Source organism: Solanum verrucosum, unplaced genomic scaffold (assembly GCF_900185275.1).
Source record: "Solanum verrucosum unplaced genomic scaffold, falcon-dt-bn FXZP01000214.1, whole genome shotgun sequence".
Lineage (NCBI taxonomy): Eukaryota > Viridiplantae > Streptophyta > Magnoliopsida > Solanales > Solanaceae > Solanum > Solanum verrucosum.
This window is the reverse complement of record NW_026020059.1, coordinates 2102049-2120973: the sequence shown is the minus strand read 5'-3', so window position 1 is coordinate 2120973 and position 18925 is coordinate 2102049. Positions and strand designations below refer to the sequence as shown.

Here is an 18925-nt window from a genome sequence, read left to right as displayed (position 1 = left end):
AATAGTTGGTTTGGTCATTTTCTTGATTTGCCAAAGAATAATAATGCACGTTTTCAAATGACCATGGTCTATGAACTTCTGAAAATAAGGTTCATTTTTCAGAATCCTGAAAAGAATGATGAGGTTTTGATTAATTATTGTGGCATGCCACTCTTCTTTGGCAGAAAAGAGTTTGTCATAGTTTCAGGGTTAAAATGTCATCCTCCTTCTGAGTCAGTCCCTGAATTCATAGTCAAAAAAGAATCATGGAGACGAAAGAAAGGAGGAAAAGAAGAAACAAGATAGTCAACTGAGGAGCAGGACTTGATGTCCCTTGTTGGCACAAGCTTCAAAAATCCTGATTTAATATATTTGTTAAATGTCGATGATACACCAAGGAAGCGCAAGGAGTCATTGTGTTTACTTTGGTTGTACATAATGTACTTTTGGCCAAAGATCTCAACAACAACATATCCCTTAAATGGGTGAATTTATCTCAGGATAGTGAGGCTTTCAACAACTATCCTTGGGATCATGAGAGCTTTGAATTAACTGTCAAATACTTGTTGAAACCTTTAGGACCAAAGACCAATAACTTATTTGGCTTTCCATGGGCTTTCGTGGTAAACATAAATGTTTTTAATCTTTTTATATTATATTGAATAATTCAACATTTGATTTGTGACATGTTTTCCATTTTTATAGGCTTGGGCATTTGAAGTCATTCCTCATTTGACCCATCAAGTAAATGCAGAAGAAGAGATCTCATCTCCAAGGATATTAAGATGGTTGAGATCAAAAACAAAAACTGCCAAAAATATTCCAGATCTTTATAACCCTCCTCATGATGCAATAAGTTATTATTATATTACACCTATATATGTAGCAACATGTGACCCAAATATTGCTATAGATGACTCATATGTTGCTATATATGATCCATCTATCGCAACATATGATACAAATATTGCTACAAATGACTCATTTGTTACTACAGATGACTCATATGTTACTACATATAATCCCTCTATTGCAACATGTGACACAAATATTGCTACAGATGCCCATATGTGTCAACATATCACAGTAGCGACATATGACACATATGTGGCAACATCTTACCCAAATATTCCTACGGATATCTCATGTTTATAATTTTAGGTTGTGCATCCATGGCTTGTCCCAACAGAAAAAGAATTGCAAATGTCATATCTAATTACTCTGGGTTGGTTGAAACCTTATTTGATCCTGTTGTGGATAGAGTTAAAATGGAATTGGCTGGTGCAAGAACCATCAAAAGAGACAGAGTTGTTAATGAATTAGTTGTTTTGATGAAGTAATGGTCATGGTATTGATGCTGGTGTTGGTGCTGGACAAGACCAAGGGGCTACCTCTTGTAGAAGATGTTTTGGCTTTCTCTGTGAGAAGTGCAAAAAACAAGATAAAGATTCTATCATGTATCTTTAAACATTGAGTCAGGCTGTTAATGAATTTAAAAACAAGAGGGGGGTCAAGGTCATTCCATCAAAGAATGTTCGGCATCCATATACTCCACAAGCCAAGAGGAGAAAAAAATCCTTTATCAAAGCAATACAAAATTTGAAGAAGAAGATCTTTGGAGAATTTCCAATGGCCGTAGGAGAGGAAGTACTGGAGTTCAAGCATGTGAATGTTTATAAGTGTGTGACTATAGCTGAAAAGAACAAACTGGTGGACCTGGCGAGAGCAAAGGATCTGCGTGTGGAATACAGCATGCATTGTTTTCGTGGAGAAGATTTCAGGATCATGACAAACATGGACATTTGGTGGGAAGACTGGGTAATGTTTCTCTTCTAGTACCTTCAATTTATAATGTTCATTTGTTTTATCTTTTCAATAATTACTCTTCTTTACTCTTTACTATTATTTTTATTTCAGTATGCTGATGAAATCCTTAGCCTCATGCGGGAGAGGCATGTGAGATACCTTATGTACTAAGATTCCATAGATAGAATCCTGGATCTCAACTTCTATTCCAACTTCAAACTAAGATATGATGAAATGAGCGAGGAGGCAACAACAGTTGGTGGCAAAAGCTTTACGCAGTTAATTAATGAGTTTGAATGGGATGAAGATATGATTAACTATGTCAGGGGCATTAGACCATATCCTGGAGGCATGGATTGGATTGGTGCAAAAAGGGTTTTGGTAGTCATGAACATTAACAAAACTCATTTTGTGACTCTTGAGATCCTCTTGCACGAGGGTCGCATGAGTGTTTATGACTGCCTGATGATGGGTATGGAACATGCCAAGTTTTTGACATTCATATAACCTGTCTTTGAGTTGCTGCCAAATTTTTTGAAGCAAAGTGGAATAATGAAGCATTTGCCAGATAAGTTCCTCAATGAACCATGGGAATTTAAAGGTCAATTGGAACCTATAGTAACAAATGATAGCAAAGCCGTGTGCGCGTCATATTCGCTTGCATTTATTGAGCATTTGATTACCAGGACGTCAATTCAACCTCCCAAAACCCTGTTGTGTGACAATGCAGTTCGTCGAATGCAATGGGTTTGGGCTGCTGGGATAGTATCTAGGAGCTTGGAGCCTTGATAATGTGTTTGTAATTAAAGACAATGTTTTGTTTTATCACTTATGTTATTTTATCTTATATTGAGAGCAAGTACATAGTATGTGATGTTATATTGAGAGCAAGTACTTGATCAAATGTTGTTACATATGTCTCATATATAGCAACATATGGGTCATCTGTAGCAATATATGTCTCATATGTAGCAACATATGGGTCATTTGTAGTAACATATGCCTCAAATGGTCAAACGTTGCTACATAAGGGTGATATGTCGCAACATTTGAGGCATCTGTAGCAACAGATGAGTCATTTGTAGCAACATATGTCTCATATGTAGCAACATTTGACTCATATGTTATGTTAAGAACAAGTAAAAATGTTGGAACAGGAGTGCAAAACTACGTTTATTTATTTTATTTCCACAACTATGATAATTTTAATGGTTGTACACAACTACATATGAATTTTCCATCCTCCACAGTGTTCTTCTTGGTAATGCTTAAAAATAGAAAAAAAATGACAACAAACAACATAAAGATTAGCTTCCAGTTGTTACAACATTTGGTCTTCTTCTTCTCATTCATCACACATTTGTTACTTCTTTTAATATGATTTTCATCATCAATTTCTTACTCCTTAATTTTGTTCGTCAATCTCAGAATAACGAGCTTGGATCGAATATCAACATCTTCACGATCCCTCCATCTAAAGAAGTTGCATGCATGCTCCTAAAATACACACCACAAAGAAATTTAAATTTAAAAAAAAAACAAAATAAAGAGAAGTCTCCAGACTAAGATGTAGAAATGTACATACACGATAGCGTGGACAAGACCAAAATCTTCGACCTGGATTGTCCTTCGACCATGAAGTTTGCATTGAAAGTAAGTCTCCATGTTTGCAACAGATTTTCACACCCAACATGGGATCATTTTCATCATTACAAATTCGATTCAATATTGTATTTGACATTATATCAAAAGTAACAAAAACAAACAAAACTCATTCATTAGATCTAGATCTAGAGTACTGATCTATATTTAAAGAACTCAGAAAATCTTACCCAACCTAGTCTATATTTCAAAATTGATGATTTTATTGATTTGACAATACATGACAGTGCTGAGATTTGGTTTAACCAAAAGCCAATCAAATTAGTTGCGTGTTAAAAAACAAAGAACAAAAAAGACTGATGAAATAAAAAACATAATTATATCCCATGCACTCCAGAGATCCGAGATCCATGCGAAGAAAGAGAAAGAGAGAGGAGAGAGAAAGCGCAAAGAGGAACCGAAGTGAAGTGAAAGAAAGAAAATGAAAATTCTATTTTTGAAATGAAAATAAAAACCCTAATTTATATATATATATCCCTTCTAGAAATGAAATAATGGGACAATTGGGCCAGTTTTAGAGGTTGGGCTTGCCTATTTTTAATTGGATGTCCCCGAAGGGACAGGGACAAGTTAGGCTTGCTTATGACTTTTATAAAGTACATATGTTTTTTAAGTTGTTGCAACATATGTCAATTATATGTACATTCAAGTAGTATCACCATCAATAGAGAAGAGTTCAAGCATATAAACTTAGGAAACATTAAACATAAACATAAACATGTCATTGATAGTTGTTAGTTGAACTAGTGACATGCAAGGCTAGGCTAGACTACATATCCATATTTACAAGGCATTAACGCCAACAAAAACAACAAAATTTACATTTGAAGCGCTCTAGCCCTATACTTCTACTTCAGCCAGCAAAAAAAGACTTGACTGGAGGATCTGGAGTCAACATTGAGCGATTAAATTTAGAGGGGCATCACCATTCTTTCTTAAAGGGTGGCGGATCAGAGCTACCCATGCACTATGTGTCACGACCCGGGAGCACCCCCAAGTCGTAACAAGGCGTACTCGACCCCGAAGGGGTCTTATACAAGCCACATAGTCATTCATTGCATTCAATAATGATAATAGTGCGGAATTAAAAATTTATTTACATCCACACATTCAAACTTCATTAAAACAACTTTAAAAACACACAGCGGAAGTCTAAGTCTCACATGACCATCTTAGACACAATCACAAAACATAAGTAGGGACACGGCCCTTTTACAATCAAAAGAAGTCTATTAAGTCTATTACAAGGACCTTATCATAAAATTAGAATAGAAAAGTCTTGTCCTCGACATATGAGGACATACCACAAGATCTTGGAAGAACTTCAAGTTCCAAGCTTACTATAGAACCCGCTCACTTTCCGGAACCTACACTAGTAGAAAATAGAGAAATATGGAATTAGCACAATTAAGTACTAAGTATGATGACCATGCAAAACATGCTTTAAAAGGGACATTTTGGCTAGAAACCATGCATAATGCCACTTTTTGAAGTATCATGAATAGTTGCATAAAAGACATACAAGACAAGCATAAACATCAAGTAAGTCATAATATCACCTTTAAGCAATATCAACATGAAAACCTTTACCTTGGACCTTCACCTCAAGCAACCCTTATGCTATACCTCGTGCAATGTATGGATGGCGTCCCATACCACCATCCATACTAAGGCACCACATTTAGGTCACTTAAAGTAACTTATCATTCATTTCTTTCACATTTGCATAATATTCATACATAAGAGGTATATCATTAATTAAGACATGACAAGGGAAAATAACTCATAATATAACCCAAGTATAGCATGCATCTCATATTAAGCATTTGAGAGCCAACATTTTTTAATAACCTTATTTAGGCCACAATTTTGTCACATACATTAGGATTTAGAGAAACTCACTATGACTCTCTCCAAGCCTACTCGTGCAATGTATAGGTAGCATCCCATACTACTACCTACACTTTGTAGAGCCTATCAAGAAACCATAATGAAATCTCACATGATGGGAAGTAAGCATTTAACCGACATAGACCATGAGAGCTTGTCATGGAATCCGGTGTCATAAGTCCCCACACCGTAAAGAGGTGGTCTACTTGCCTAAGGAAGACCGGTATATATAGCTTAATGGATCCACTAGCTACCTATGCGGGCACATAGTTTATGGGATAAGGTAGACGATCATTGAAACTCATGCCTAACCATTGGGGGAGTTTCCATCTAACCAAATCCACTCGGTGATTAGCCTACATTCCCATAGAATAGTTCGTTACCTTGACATTATCACATATGAGAGGTGTCATTGGCCTACCAACTCCAAATTACATTCATTAACACGTGAAAAGGTGCTTTAAGCGTACCGTTTCAAGGTTCATTTAGGAAAGCTCATTAACTCCTCTTGAAAGGGTGCCATGGGCCTACCGGTTCAAGTCTCATCATTAACCTTCATGGAAAGGTGCCATAGGCCTACCGACTCCAAGGTTCATTACTATCATTAATGGAAGGGTGCGATAAGCCTACCGATTCCAAGGTTCATTACTATCATTAATGGAAGGGTGCGATAAGCCTACCGATTCCAAGGTTCATTATTATCATGAGTGGAAGGGTGCTACTAGCCTACCGATCCGAGGATTCAACAACCAATAATATAATCATTTAAGCAAGAAAATAATGCACAAGCTCTACCAATTCGAGATATGCAATAAATTGGAGAATCCTTCATATTCTATCATCAACATTCATGAGTGTCAAATTGAGAAAAATCCTTTCAATAATAACACATTTACGTTCATAACATGATCATATTAGCTCCATTGAATGTCCATTCATAAAAATGTCATGTAACACTTAAATTTCTCATACTATGCCTTCAAGGCCATGGTCACAATACATTCCATAATTAAACACCTCCACCATAAGTGGATCAAACCAAGCAAGAACATTTTTTTTATCCATAATATGAGATTAAACCAACTTACCATCCTCCAAAGCCATAATCAACAACACTCAAGTCCCAACCATTCTATCACCACAAGGTGATTCACCCATAACTTGCCCATAAGGCCACAATCCTCAATTCATCCATATACCAACAATTCATCATAAATAGGTATAGAAAACCATATAAATCAACAATACAATCCGATCTAAACACAATTTCATCAACATTAAATCATAGGCATTAAACCCACTTCATAAGCAAATTATAGGCTTTTAATGAAAACATGGGTTCTTGAAGAAGTTTCATATAAAATCATCTTAAAATCATAAATAGAACTTCAATTCACCAATATAATGACTTTGAAAACATTTTACCCATGAACCCATACCTAGAATAGAAAATAGAAGTTTTGTTCTTTGAAGACTTTTGAAACCCATTTTTTTTTGGACTCCTTGAAGGAAATATAATCAAGGATCAAGGGTCATCATACCTTTGTTAAGATTCCCCAAGAAAATTGATGAAGAAACCACCTTCAATCCAAGCCCTAGCTCCAAGTTCTTGACCTTCTTAAAATGGAGGATTGTAGAGAGAAAAGTATTTGAGAGGAGGTGAGTTCTTTTTAATTCTAATTGGAGTGACTTAAAATGGAAGAATTTGGTCTAGAAGGGTTTTATAATTAATAGGAAAGGCATATAATAAAAGGGGCTCAACTTAGGAAAATAAATAAGGACCCACTTAAAAGTTTCCACTAAACCCGTCTAAGCTCGTACTTGCTGACAGTGCTTCACTATTTTGGGCATAACTTTTTACTCCGAGATCGGAAAAGGGCAAACTCGGTGGCGTTGGAAAGAGGACTCAAATACCTTTAATTGAATAGGTAATGGTCCACCTAATTTATTTTGAGCTAAAAGATATCATCATTTGAAGTTGACCCTAAAAGTTGTAACTTTAAAAATCTGCCCCTTGCTTGTCTGTTCCAGTGGGATTACTCAAAGGCTGGTCAACTGGGCAGTCCACTAGACTAACTCGCTAGCCTAGTCCCTTGCTTGCACTCTAGGATGCTACCTAGCTCCATTTAAGTTCTAAAACAGCATAAACATCAACCTAAGCTCCCACTAACCCAAACGTCAAGGCTCAAGTTCATTCTATCATTTTCCGAGTCGTTACACTATGTCACAAGATCACCTACAGAAAAATAAACAACCATAGTTAACTACCCCATACACGTTGTTACAGTAGACATGATGTTATATATAAAGTAAGAAGACTTACTAAATGATGAAGCTACCTTCAATTAGACAAAGATTCGACAAAAACAAACAACGAACATCATCCATGCACTGAGAACACACATGAAGAAGACATCACATTAACTGAGAACAACATAATTACGTTGATCACCCACAACAAGAGCATGCGGAGACTTAAATTTATCCAAGGTGGTAACATCTTCTCAGGGAAATTTGAGTGTGATGAGAGGAGGAGAGGAGAAAGAATAAAGGGAACCCTAATTAACCCTTTTATAATGAGTGAGAGTGAGTGGAGTGTGTGTTAGCGGAGTATTCTAGAATGATCCGTTACATTACATGTTGAATTAACCCCAAAAAGACTATTTTATGATACACATATGTTGTCACATATTACATGTCTCTTGCAATTTATCAAACAAAACGTGCATATGTTGCCACATATGACACTTCAAGGATCAGTTAATTGATAAATTGAGCGATTTAGGAATGGGAAAATATCAATTTTTAGTACTTTGAACCATAATTAAGCAATAAAAATATGTCATAACACTTGGAACAACGATTTACAAGGGTGTTATATAACTATCATATGGAGTTACTTGGTCATTGTATGATGAACTAGTGAGATGATAATCTTTGTAAAAATAATTGATAGAATTGATTGAAGGTTGTTGTATTAGACCATAATTCTGTACTTGACATGTTGTAGGACTATATATTAGTGTTACATGTTGAATTAGGTGACAATTTAATTGAATTAACCCAAAAAGACCATTTTATGATATACATATGTTGCCACATATTACATGCATGTTGCGATTTATCAAACAGAACGTGCATATGTTGCCACATATGACACTTCAAGGATCAGTTAATCGATAAATTGAGCGATTTAGGAATGGGAGCTTGTTTGATATACTTTTTCATGTATGTATAACTAATGTGTATTAAGGTGTGTATCACCAATATTATAGATTGCTGCCTTAAGTCATATGCGGCTCTTTAAAGTTGTCTGCATATTTCATTTAGACACCACAACTGGGGCTAGTACATATTGAACATTTTAACCTTAAGAAGGTTATATCTATTAGACATAAAATGATAATCAGTTGAAAAACAAAATTACGTGTCGCTCAAACACAAATGCATAGCAGGTGTACCAATGAAACAATGACACATGACGGTTGGATTCAATTTTTTTAAAACTCTATTTAAATAATCCCAAAAGAATTTTAAGAAAATAAAAATTAATTCTTTTAATTAATGTCGCTCACCCTCCCATCTTCTTCTTCTTCTTCGTGTTGAGACTATTTCCCCTTCCCGCCGATGCCAATACACAACTAAATCATTGCCCCACCCCTTTCTTCTTCTCCATTGGACCTTACCCTTTTCATCGGTTGTACGCTATTGTTGCGCACCCAAGCTAAATACCTAGTCTCCTTTCATTCTGATATCATCAAATCATCATACTCATTGCGTTCATCTTTTTTCGATTAATAAATATTTATCACAATTACAAAAAACAATAACAAACTTTGCCAGAAAAAGAATCGATTTATTTTTTTCATTGGAATAAATGGAATTTTGCCGAAATACTGAGGAAAAAATACAAAAATAATTGGAGAGGATGCGAAAAAGAGAGAAAGTTAGAGGGGTAGGGTGGCATGGGGGTATGTATAGAGATGGTGAAATGATATTGGATGGATGGAAATAGTTGAGGAAATATACTGGGGAAGAATAGTCATTTATTAATATCAAGTGTCAATAAAGTTAAAAAATGTACTTTTTTCAGAAAAAAGAAAAAGAAAAATGTCATTTGGAAATCTTCACCCGCCTATCGAATATGAAGAACATGTTTTTTGTCACATCAATATTTTGTGTTTAATAAGTACACGTTTTGAATACTTTAGGTGTTCAATAGGTACTAGCCCTAGTCAAGGTGTCTAAGTGAATTATGTGGACAACTTTAAGGGATCGTCAATGACTTGAGCCATAAATTTTTAACTCTCCTTTATTAAATTCTTATCATTTAAATAAATATAACAATTATTTTACCATAATTGCTAGCAAAAATTAATAATTTTGTTCTTCTTGTGTATAGTTAATTATTTTCTTAATATTTAGTAATTTAAAATTAATTAAAATTATAACTATTATATCTTTAATTATTTGTAATAATTAAGAATTCCCAATATTTAGTACTTTAAAATTGACTAAAATTTTGTGTCTTAAATCTTTCCTTATTTGAACTATATTACAAGTCCTAAACTTTAAAATAAATGGATAAATTACTTATATACACAAGTTTAATTTCCTTATTTTCTATTTTTCCCTACCTTTTAAAAATATTACTTAAATCCCTTCTTTCTCCTAATTCTAAAAACTACCGGATACATACATCAGCCGTTCACCACTCTCATTTTCTCTCTCTAAATTCACTCCAAATTCTTAGCAGTTACAAAATCTATATCCAAATTTGATTTTCAAAAATTTTAAACTAACAAAACATAAAAAAAAAATTAAAAATATTTTACGAAAAATGTTTTCCATAATACCAGACACCAACCTCGTTTCTTTTTCATATTTTGTCCATACTAATCACGTTCAATAATAGTAAAAATTGAATTAAAAGAGGAGTACTATTTCCTCTTTAACAAAATCCTATATGGCTAAATGGGTTTGTTGAAAATACATCCTTAATTAACTTTAGGCTGATTTTTTATTAGTTGCAATTTTGTAAATTTTCCATAATTTGAGTTGGTTATGGCCTCTAACAACTAATCATTCATTGAAACTGACTAGGATTCTTGTATTATTATTTAATCTTCCCATTGTCTCATAAAAATATTAGTTTCAATTTCACCAAAATTTCATACAGTCTAATATTTTCCTCTTTTTTCTGGTGTTTTTTATAATCAAAATTATTTAATGGATTGTGTTTGTTCATGTATCTAATTGATAACTCAATTCGTATTTATTGTGATACATTTATAGATACACTTTATTTCATCTTACATACATCATTCTTTCACAACCTTATTGTATCAAATACATTACTATCAACTATAAAATGATACATTATGTAAGTTATACATATCTTTCAAGGCAAACAATACAATACTTATCAATTTAAATGAGATACATAAAATAGTAATGTATCATGCACTATTTTTAGGTATGATACATATATTTGAATTTATACTAAATGTATCAATTACATAGCAACTACCACACAATAATGAGTCGATCTCAAATCTAACATCTTATGGGCAACAATTATTTATTTAGTGTATCTAGTAAAAATACAATACTTATCAATTTAAACAAGATACATAAATAGTAAAATGCTAATTAGCAAAGATATTCATGATGTATCTTCTCAAAAATTTTGACAATTTTGAATCAAAATTGAAAGGATCTTCAATAAAATAAGATAAGAATTTTGAATCTCAAAATTTTCAATAATTTTGAATCAAAATTAAAAGGATCTTCGCTGAACTGGGAGAAGAAAGAATGTTGAATCTCAATTTTTTTGATAATCTTGAATCAAAATTGAAAGAATCTTCGATGAACTTGAAGATTCAAAAGGATATTGTTTGTCCAACAACAATTCCATCACTTTTGTATCTTTTTTTTTTGTAACTAACGGTTTCTTTATTCACCAATGTAAAACGATTACAATCTCCATAGCTAACTACACACAGTTAGTTATCCAATACATCAAAGAGCTCCTACTTAGTCACAACTAAATCTGAAAGTAGACATGAGAGCATTAATCCTAGGTGGGCCTCGAACACTAGAAACAAAAGCTATCTCTTTAGCAATGGCATTTGACTCTCTACTCTTTTTTCCAAAATTCTCAGATTTCTCTCTATCCACAAACAGTGTACAAACTATGTGTAGACCATTTTAAAGACTTGAGTTGCTTATGTCTTTCCCTTCACACACCTTAGCACTTCTGTAAGATGTTGGTCCTATGACATGGATTGAATTGGCTTGGCTTGGATTTACTGTTGCACTATTCTCTAGATTTCTGCTCCATAAACACAAGAAGTGAAAATATGATCCCTAGACTCATTGTGCAAAGTGCATAGGGGGCATATTGGAGATAGAGATATCCCCCACTTGATAAGTCTATTTGTAGTCAACAATTTATTCTGCACTTGCAACCACAATTTAAATCTTGCTCTTGGCCTAGTTACATTTTTGTACATTAAGTTCCTCCATATTACTCTAGATTTTGAGTTCAGCACATGCATGTACAGTTGCCTTGTTAGACTGTGCCTGCTTGATTCATCCACCTGGAATTGGTCAAATGTAGTTCTAGCTTCAATTATTTTCCGTATCATCCAACACGCTTGTGTAGGTAACATCATTGTCTCAAGTTGTTGTCCTTTTATATAATAGCTATGAACCCACCTTATCCAGAGCTTGTCCTCTTTTTTGGCCAATGCCCAATGAGTTTTAGCAATTGCTGCTCTATTTCATACACTCACATTAGTCAAGTTTAGTCCTCCAAAACATAAAGGAGAGCAAACTTTAGTCCATGCTACCGATGCCTTCTTGGTGATACTATTACTTGCAGACCATAGGTAACTTCTACAATAGCTAACAATTAATTTTATTACCTTAGCAGGAAGGACAAATAGTTGAGACAAGTATGCTTGGATGCCAAATAGCATAGATTGGACAAGTTGTGTTTTGCCAGCATATGAGAGTTTCTTTGAAGTCTAGGATGAAATTCTAGCTATCATCTTTGTGATCAGTGGGTACCATTGGATTAAAGAGATCTTCTTGGTGGACAGGGGGACTCTGAGGTATTTGAATGGGAGATCTCCACAGGTGAAGCCAGTACTATATAGGATCTGTTCCTTTTCTTGTGAAGTTACCCATCCAAAATATATGCAGCTTTTCCCCATGTTTACTTGAAGACCTGAAGCCCCCTAGAGAATAGTCGAAAACATTCCATCATAGCTTGGACAGTTGTGTTATCACCTCAAGAAAACATGAGTAGATCATCTGCAAAGCATAGATGAGTGATTTGGAGTTTAGCACATCTCGAACGGAATTTAAAATGCTTTACTCCTACAAGAGTGGTGAGACATCTACTGAGGTACTCCATACCGATCACGAAAAGAAATGGTGACATTGGCTCGCCTTGTCTTAAACCCTTGCTGCTGGAAATGGTTTTGTTGGTTACCCATTTACAAGTATGGAGTAACTAACAATTTTCACACATTCCATAGTCCAAGAGATGAACTGATTGGGAAAATTCAAATCTTGCATCACCTGCTCCAGATATATCCATTCCACACTATCATACGCCTTTTTTAAATCAATTTTGATCATGCACCTAGGTGATACATGTTTCCTAGTATAAGATTTTACAATCTCATGGGCCATGATGATATTATTTCCAATTCTTCGACCAAGAACAAAACCTGCCTGAGTGGGATTGATTATGGTAGAGATAACTTTTTGTAATCTAGTAGCCAATATTTTCCCAATAATTTTATACAATACAGTGCAACAGGCTATTGGTATGTACTCTTTGATGTTCATTGGGCTGGAAACTTTAGGCACAAGAGTAACTGCAATACAATTAATGTTCCGATATATCTTCCATATGATAAAGAAATATTGTACAACAGCAATAACATCCTCTTTAATAATGTGCCAAGCTTTCTTTAAAAAAACCACATTGTAGTTGTCAATACCAGGGCCTTGTCTTCTCCAATTACCTTCAAACTATTGATGATTTCAAAGTCTGTCACAGTGGCACACAGTTCTATCCTTTGTTGATGCGAAAGGGTAGGCCCTGCTCTCATGACAAGCTTATTAACTGCTAAAAGATTGACTGTAAATGATCCCATTAGACTCTGGTAGAACTGTACCATTTCTTGCTTGATGTCTTCTTGTGCAAGTAGCTTAGTACCATTTAAGGATGTAAGATCATTCATTTGCTTTCTATGAATCCTCTCCTTAATGACAGCTGAGCAATAGTTTGAATTCGTATCATCCAGTTTAATCCATTATGCCCTGGATTTCTGCTTCAGTATGCCCTTCTCAATTCCTGACCACTTTTCGATATACTTAAGAATGTTTTTCTCCTGATTCTGCAATCCATCAGTGCATTGTAGCAACATTTGCTCATGTATATTAACTAGCTCAGTTTTGGCCTTGCTCAATCTCTGGGTAACTGCTTTGAACTCCTCTTGATTAAGCTTTGCAAATTTTTGTTTGAGACTCCTCAAGTGTATCCATATATTCTTCATGTGCCCTATAGCTTTCCTCTTTTGCCATTCCTTCTCCACCAACGATAGGAAAGAAGAGTGTTTAGCCCATACGTTGAAAAATCTAAAATGAGGCTTAGTACTTGGTTGAGTAGTCATGTTAAGCATCATAAAACCATGATCCGATATGTTTGGCAAGCCATAATTGAGAACTACGTGACCCCATAGTATCATCTATTCAAAATTTCCAAGTGCCTTGTCAATTCTACTGCAGATTCTATCTCATCAATGTAACAATGTATTAGTTGGGCCCCTGCATAGATCATAGTAACTCTTTACTTGCATGTATCCCAAAAAAGCCATATTCTGCCATTATTAGCATGTTGATAATTGTGTAAAAAGCCCCACTTAAATGTTATGTTATTACTAATCATATTTTCCCTATGAGATTTTACTCTAGTTTCTACCAAACCTGCCAAAGAGATATGTTCATTCCTGAGAACATGATGAATCTCCTTCTACTTGTATCTCTTATTTACACCCTGACATTCCACAATAATCAAGTCATTGCGTTATAGGTTGGCCTCCTTTATCAGGAGGTATAGTATCTCTTTCATCCCATAGCATACTCAGTGGACTGAACCCATTCCTAACAGGGGTAGGTTGTAGCATATGAAAGTTTTCCAAAGTTAGGTTTGGACTAGGTTGTAGAGATGTAATTACTCCAGATGGTCCAGCTATAGGGGAGGTCTCTTGTCTAGGTACCTCCTTCGCGGTTGTTACAACTGGCTTCACTACCTCCTTTGAAATCCATTTATGCACTACCTTCTTCGGGGATCTTCTGCTTCTCATAGCCTGCTCAGGGAGGCATACATGACCCACTACTTGGCATTTCTGGCAGAAAATAGGCTTCCAGTCATATTTCACTCCCTGCACTATTGTTTTCCCAGTTGGATCCATAACATTGATTTCCTCAGGTAGTGGCTTTGTAACATCCACCTCAACCAACATTCTAGCAAAAGAAATTCTTGTCTGCTTAGTCGTGCACTCGTCTGCAAACATTGGAATTCCAATAGCACTTGCAATCCTGCTTAGTGAATCACAACCCCAGCAGTTCATGGGTAGGTAGGGAAATTTTACCCAAATGGGGATTTTTGTAGGGAATTCCTTATCAAAATCAATATTCTCTGTCTAAGTTCTTTAAAATTATGGGTTTATTATTTATAGAATACTGCCCAAAAAATATAACAACTTACATATCTTCCACAGATTGGAACCGCACTATGAAATACCCCTCATCATGCATGAATATTTCAGGCGCCACTACCTCTGCCCAGGTCTGGCTAATATATCTATGCATGGTATTGTATCCTGGAGACTCACCCAGGACATACACTATCATAACACACTTCCATTTTGCAGTTTCCCTGTCCACATTTGTTTTATCTAACTGTATGACTGATTTTCCATCAATTACTTGAGGAGGGATATAAGATAGAGTCATACCATTTGTAACTGATCTATTCTTAGCAAATAGATTAGCCCATGATTCAATCAGATCTTTACTTTTCTCTTTGGTTGTAACAGGGGGAGCCCCAGTTTCATTAATACTAACCTCACCTTCCTGTTGCACAATAATAGTTACTGGTTCTGTCTTGCTAGTAGTAGCTCTCGTACTCTAGTGAAGTTGGTTGGCCCCTTTAGTTGCATAGATCGGTGTGGGCTCAGTTAGCGTTCCTCTAGCAGGTGTGACAATAGGGGTTACTTCTTTCTTCCCCTCTAGTTCTATTCTTGCCCCATTAGCGCTACCCAAAGTGAGAATAGTTTCTCGTCTTGGTCTTCCTTTTCCTCTTCCCCGTCCTCTTGCCATGGTGACACCACCAACGTAGGTTTAGCTAACATACGCCGTCGGCATGAGAGAGAGAAGTACTTTGAAATTTTGAATCAAATCTGAAAGGTTTCTTCGTTCTATTAGGATTTGCCTCTGTATGATTGAGAGTAAGAAGAAACATAAGAGTAATTTATGAATTTAATTAATTTTCAGATTTTATTCTCTCTTAAGTGCAACAAAGAGATTTTTCTTGTATTAGAATTAATGTATCCGGATGATGACTTATGTATCCGGAAGGTACAAATTTTAAGGGATTACTGTAATTAGAAAAAAGGTAGGGATATGATGTAATTTACTCTTTACACTGTGTGATTTAGGTAAGTTATACATAATATTTTTACCTTATCTAAATCTTACTTAAACTATGGTAAATAAAATAAAGGGAAAAGGGTCTGAAAAATACTTCAAATTTGGCCGAAATTGTTGTTACGATACCAAACTTTATGGAGGACCGTTTACCCCCCTGCACTATTTAATAGTTATTTTAAAGGTATATATGTGCCCACGTGGACACATTACTATTTAAAATGATGCAATATTTATGTTGTCCAAATAGACACATATATACCTTTAAAATACACTATTAAATAGTACTGGGGTAAAAGGTCATTTCCAAAGTTTGGTATCGTAACAACAATTTCGACCAAAGTTGGAGTATTTTTCAGACCTTTTTCCCTAAAATAAATAAATAAAACAATAAAAATACTACAGAAAGAGTGAAATTCTTGTGATTTAGATGGACATAACATTTAATTTAACATTAATTGTCATTTTATAATTATTTTGTGCTTCTTATATATAGTTTTAATGATTGATGTCAATATTAATTTCAATCCATTAAGTTATCTGCTTGATTTTCTTATATAATTTGTTGTTTTTTATTCGTTCTTACTTCAAATTTCTTCAACTTCCCACCGTTTTAATCCTACACATCAAAATCACCTAACTTAAGTATAATCCATAAAATCAATGCTCAAAGAGACGATAAAAGAACTAAATGTGAGACAAATAATGGATAGATTATATGCATTTGTTTTACCTCACATCACTTAGACAATCTTGACAATTATGACTTCAACTATCTCTTTAGAAGTCAATATCTTTAATATTTCCCTAAAATACTCTTAAAAGATATGATAATTTCACATTTATTGCAATTTTCCTTTGTCAAAGAAATGGTTGACTACTAAAAATGATGTTACTATTCCTTTGCTTGTTATAAAAGATCCAAGGGATGCATTTTTTTTATTTTATACAAGAATAAAAATCTTTGATATATACATTAAAATGAGAGTAAAAATTCTCATCGATGTTATCTTTTTGTTCTTCTTTTATGGTAATTTTAACCTTACATGCATTCCTTCTAGCTTAATTGATAAGTACATATATAATTAGTCAATCCCTTGAAGCTCTGAATTACACAAAACAATGATTTCAAGATTGGTTGCAAGTGTTCAAGTCATGTTAATCTTTTCTAAATATAGTTAGAGAGAACGAGTGAATATTATTTATATTTTTTTGTTGGTATAATCTAGTAACGTGAATTCACCAATTTAACTTATTTAGATTCATACAACGTAGAACCCATTAAAGGGAAAAATATTCCTATCATAGGTTTCTCTGTTTCTAAGGCCTAAACTGAGACATTTTGTCAAGATTGGAGAAATCTTGTGACTCCTTTTTATTTTTTATTTTATATAAGATGATATTAATGTTGATTCTTATACTTATAAAAGTTAAATGTAGTATTGCAAGATCTCATGCGACCAAATTTATAATAAAGAATAATTGTCCTTACACAATTTGGCCAGCTACACTTACAAGCAAAGGAGGACAATTGTCAACTGGATTTGAATTAGCATCACAAGTTTCATCGTGACTTGATGTACATAATTCATGGTTAGGACAAATATGGGCAAGATATTATTTCTCAAAAAATAAGGGAAAGTTCACTTGTCTTAGCGGAGATTGTGATTCTAGCAAAGTAGTTTGCAATGGTAAGAGTGCAATTCCACCCGCAACCCTTTTAGAATTCACATTAGCAGGGTATGGAGGAGAAGACTTTTATGATATAAGCTTAGTAGATGGTTTTAATCTACCAGTCTCTATTAAAACTCTAAACAGAGGTGACTGAAACACAAGAAGTTGTTCTATAGATATCAATAAACGAGGATGCCCAAATGAGTTAGCAGTAAGAAATCCAGTAGGTGGTGGTATCATTGGGTGCAAAAGTGCTTGTGTAGCATTTCAACAACCACAATATTGTTGTACTGGTCTATATGGTTCTCCACAAACTTGCAAACCAACCAGATATTCTAGACAATTGAAACATTTGTGTCCTCAAGCATATAGTTATGCTTATGATGATCAAACTAGCACATTTACATGTACTAAAGCTGACTACATGATTATTTTTTGTCCATGATTAGTTCATTATATGAATAGACACTAATATATATGTGCGTGCCTCGCTTGTTTATTTACAATAAAATAAAATTTTAAGTAAATATCATACATAAAATAACAAGTACAAGGGGTTCTGCTAAGGATCATCATATTTTGACTTGTTTGTTGATGCCAAAAATTTAATCAAACCAAATTAATTCAATTTTAGTTCTTCTTTCCATTTTTATTTTTAAAAAGATTGATTTTTTATTTTAAGAATTTGTTATTTTAGTTAACCAAAAGTACGAATTTTTCTTTCATATCAAACACATCCTAAATTGATGCTTCAAATATTCTATTTAAACTCATTTTCATAAGAGAAAACAAAAGGACAAAGGGGAAAATGAGGGATGTAATAGGAGACTATGCATTATGTAAGATGTGTTTGATGGGGACTTAGTTATGGTAATTAACCTTGTGTCTGACCTTTTCAATTGGTAATTTATAACTTTTCCTAATATATCAGCAAAAAGACATTAATATTTTTTTTCTAACTTCAATTCACCTGATAATTGATAGGAAAAAAATGTGCTCATAATCGCAAAATGTGTTCCTTTATGAGAATCAAATTGAACTTAAATTGAATTGAACAAGAAAAATTGAACATAACTCATTTTGATTTGGCATTTTGTACAAAATTTAAAAAATCAAAGACCAAAGTATTGATTGCCTACCCTAATTGTGCTGAAAATAAAACTCAATGCACAAATATTTAATT

General features: G+C 34.2%; 1 pseudogene; it reads left to right on the top strand.

Annotated features, from left to right (window-relative positions):
- Positions 1-17049: 17049 nt before the first annotated feature.
- On the top strand, positions 17050-18187 carry LOC125823277 (thaumatin-like protein 1; annotated as a pseudogene).
- Positions 18188-18925: the final 738 nt, after the last annotated feature.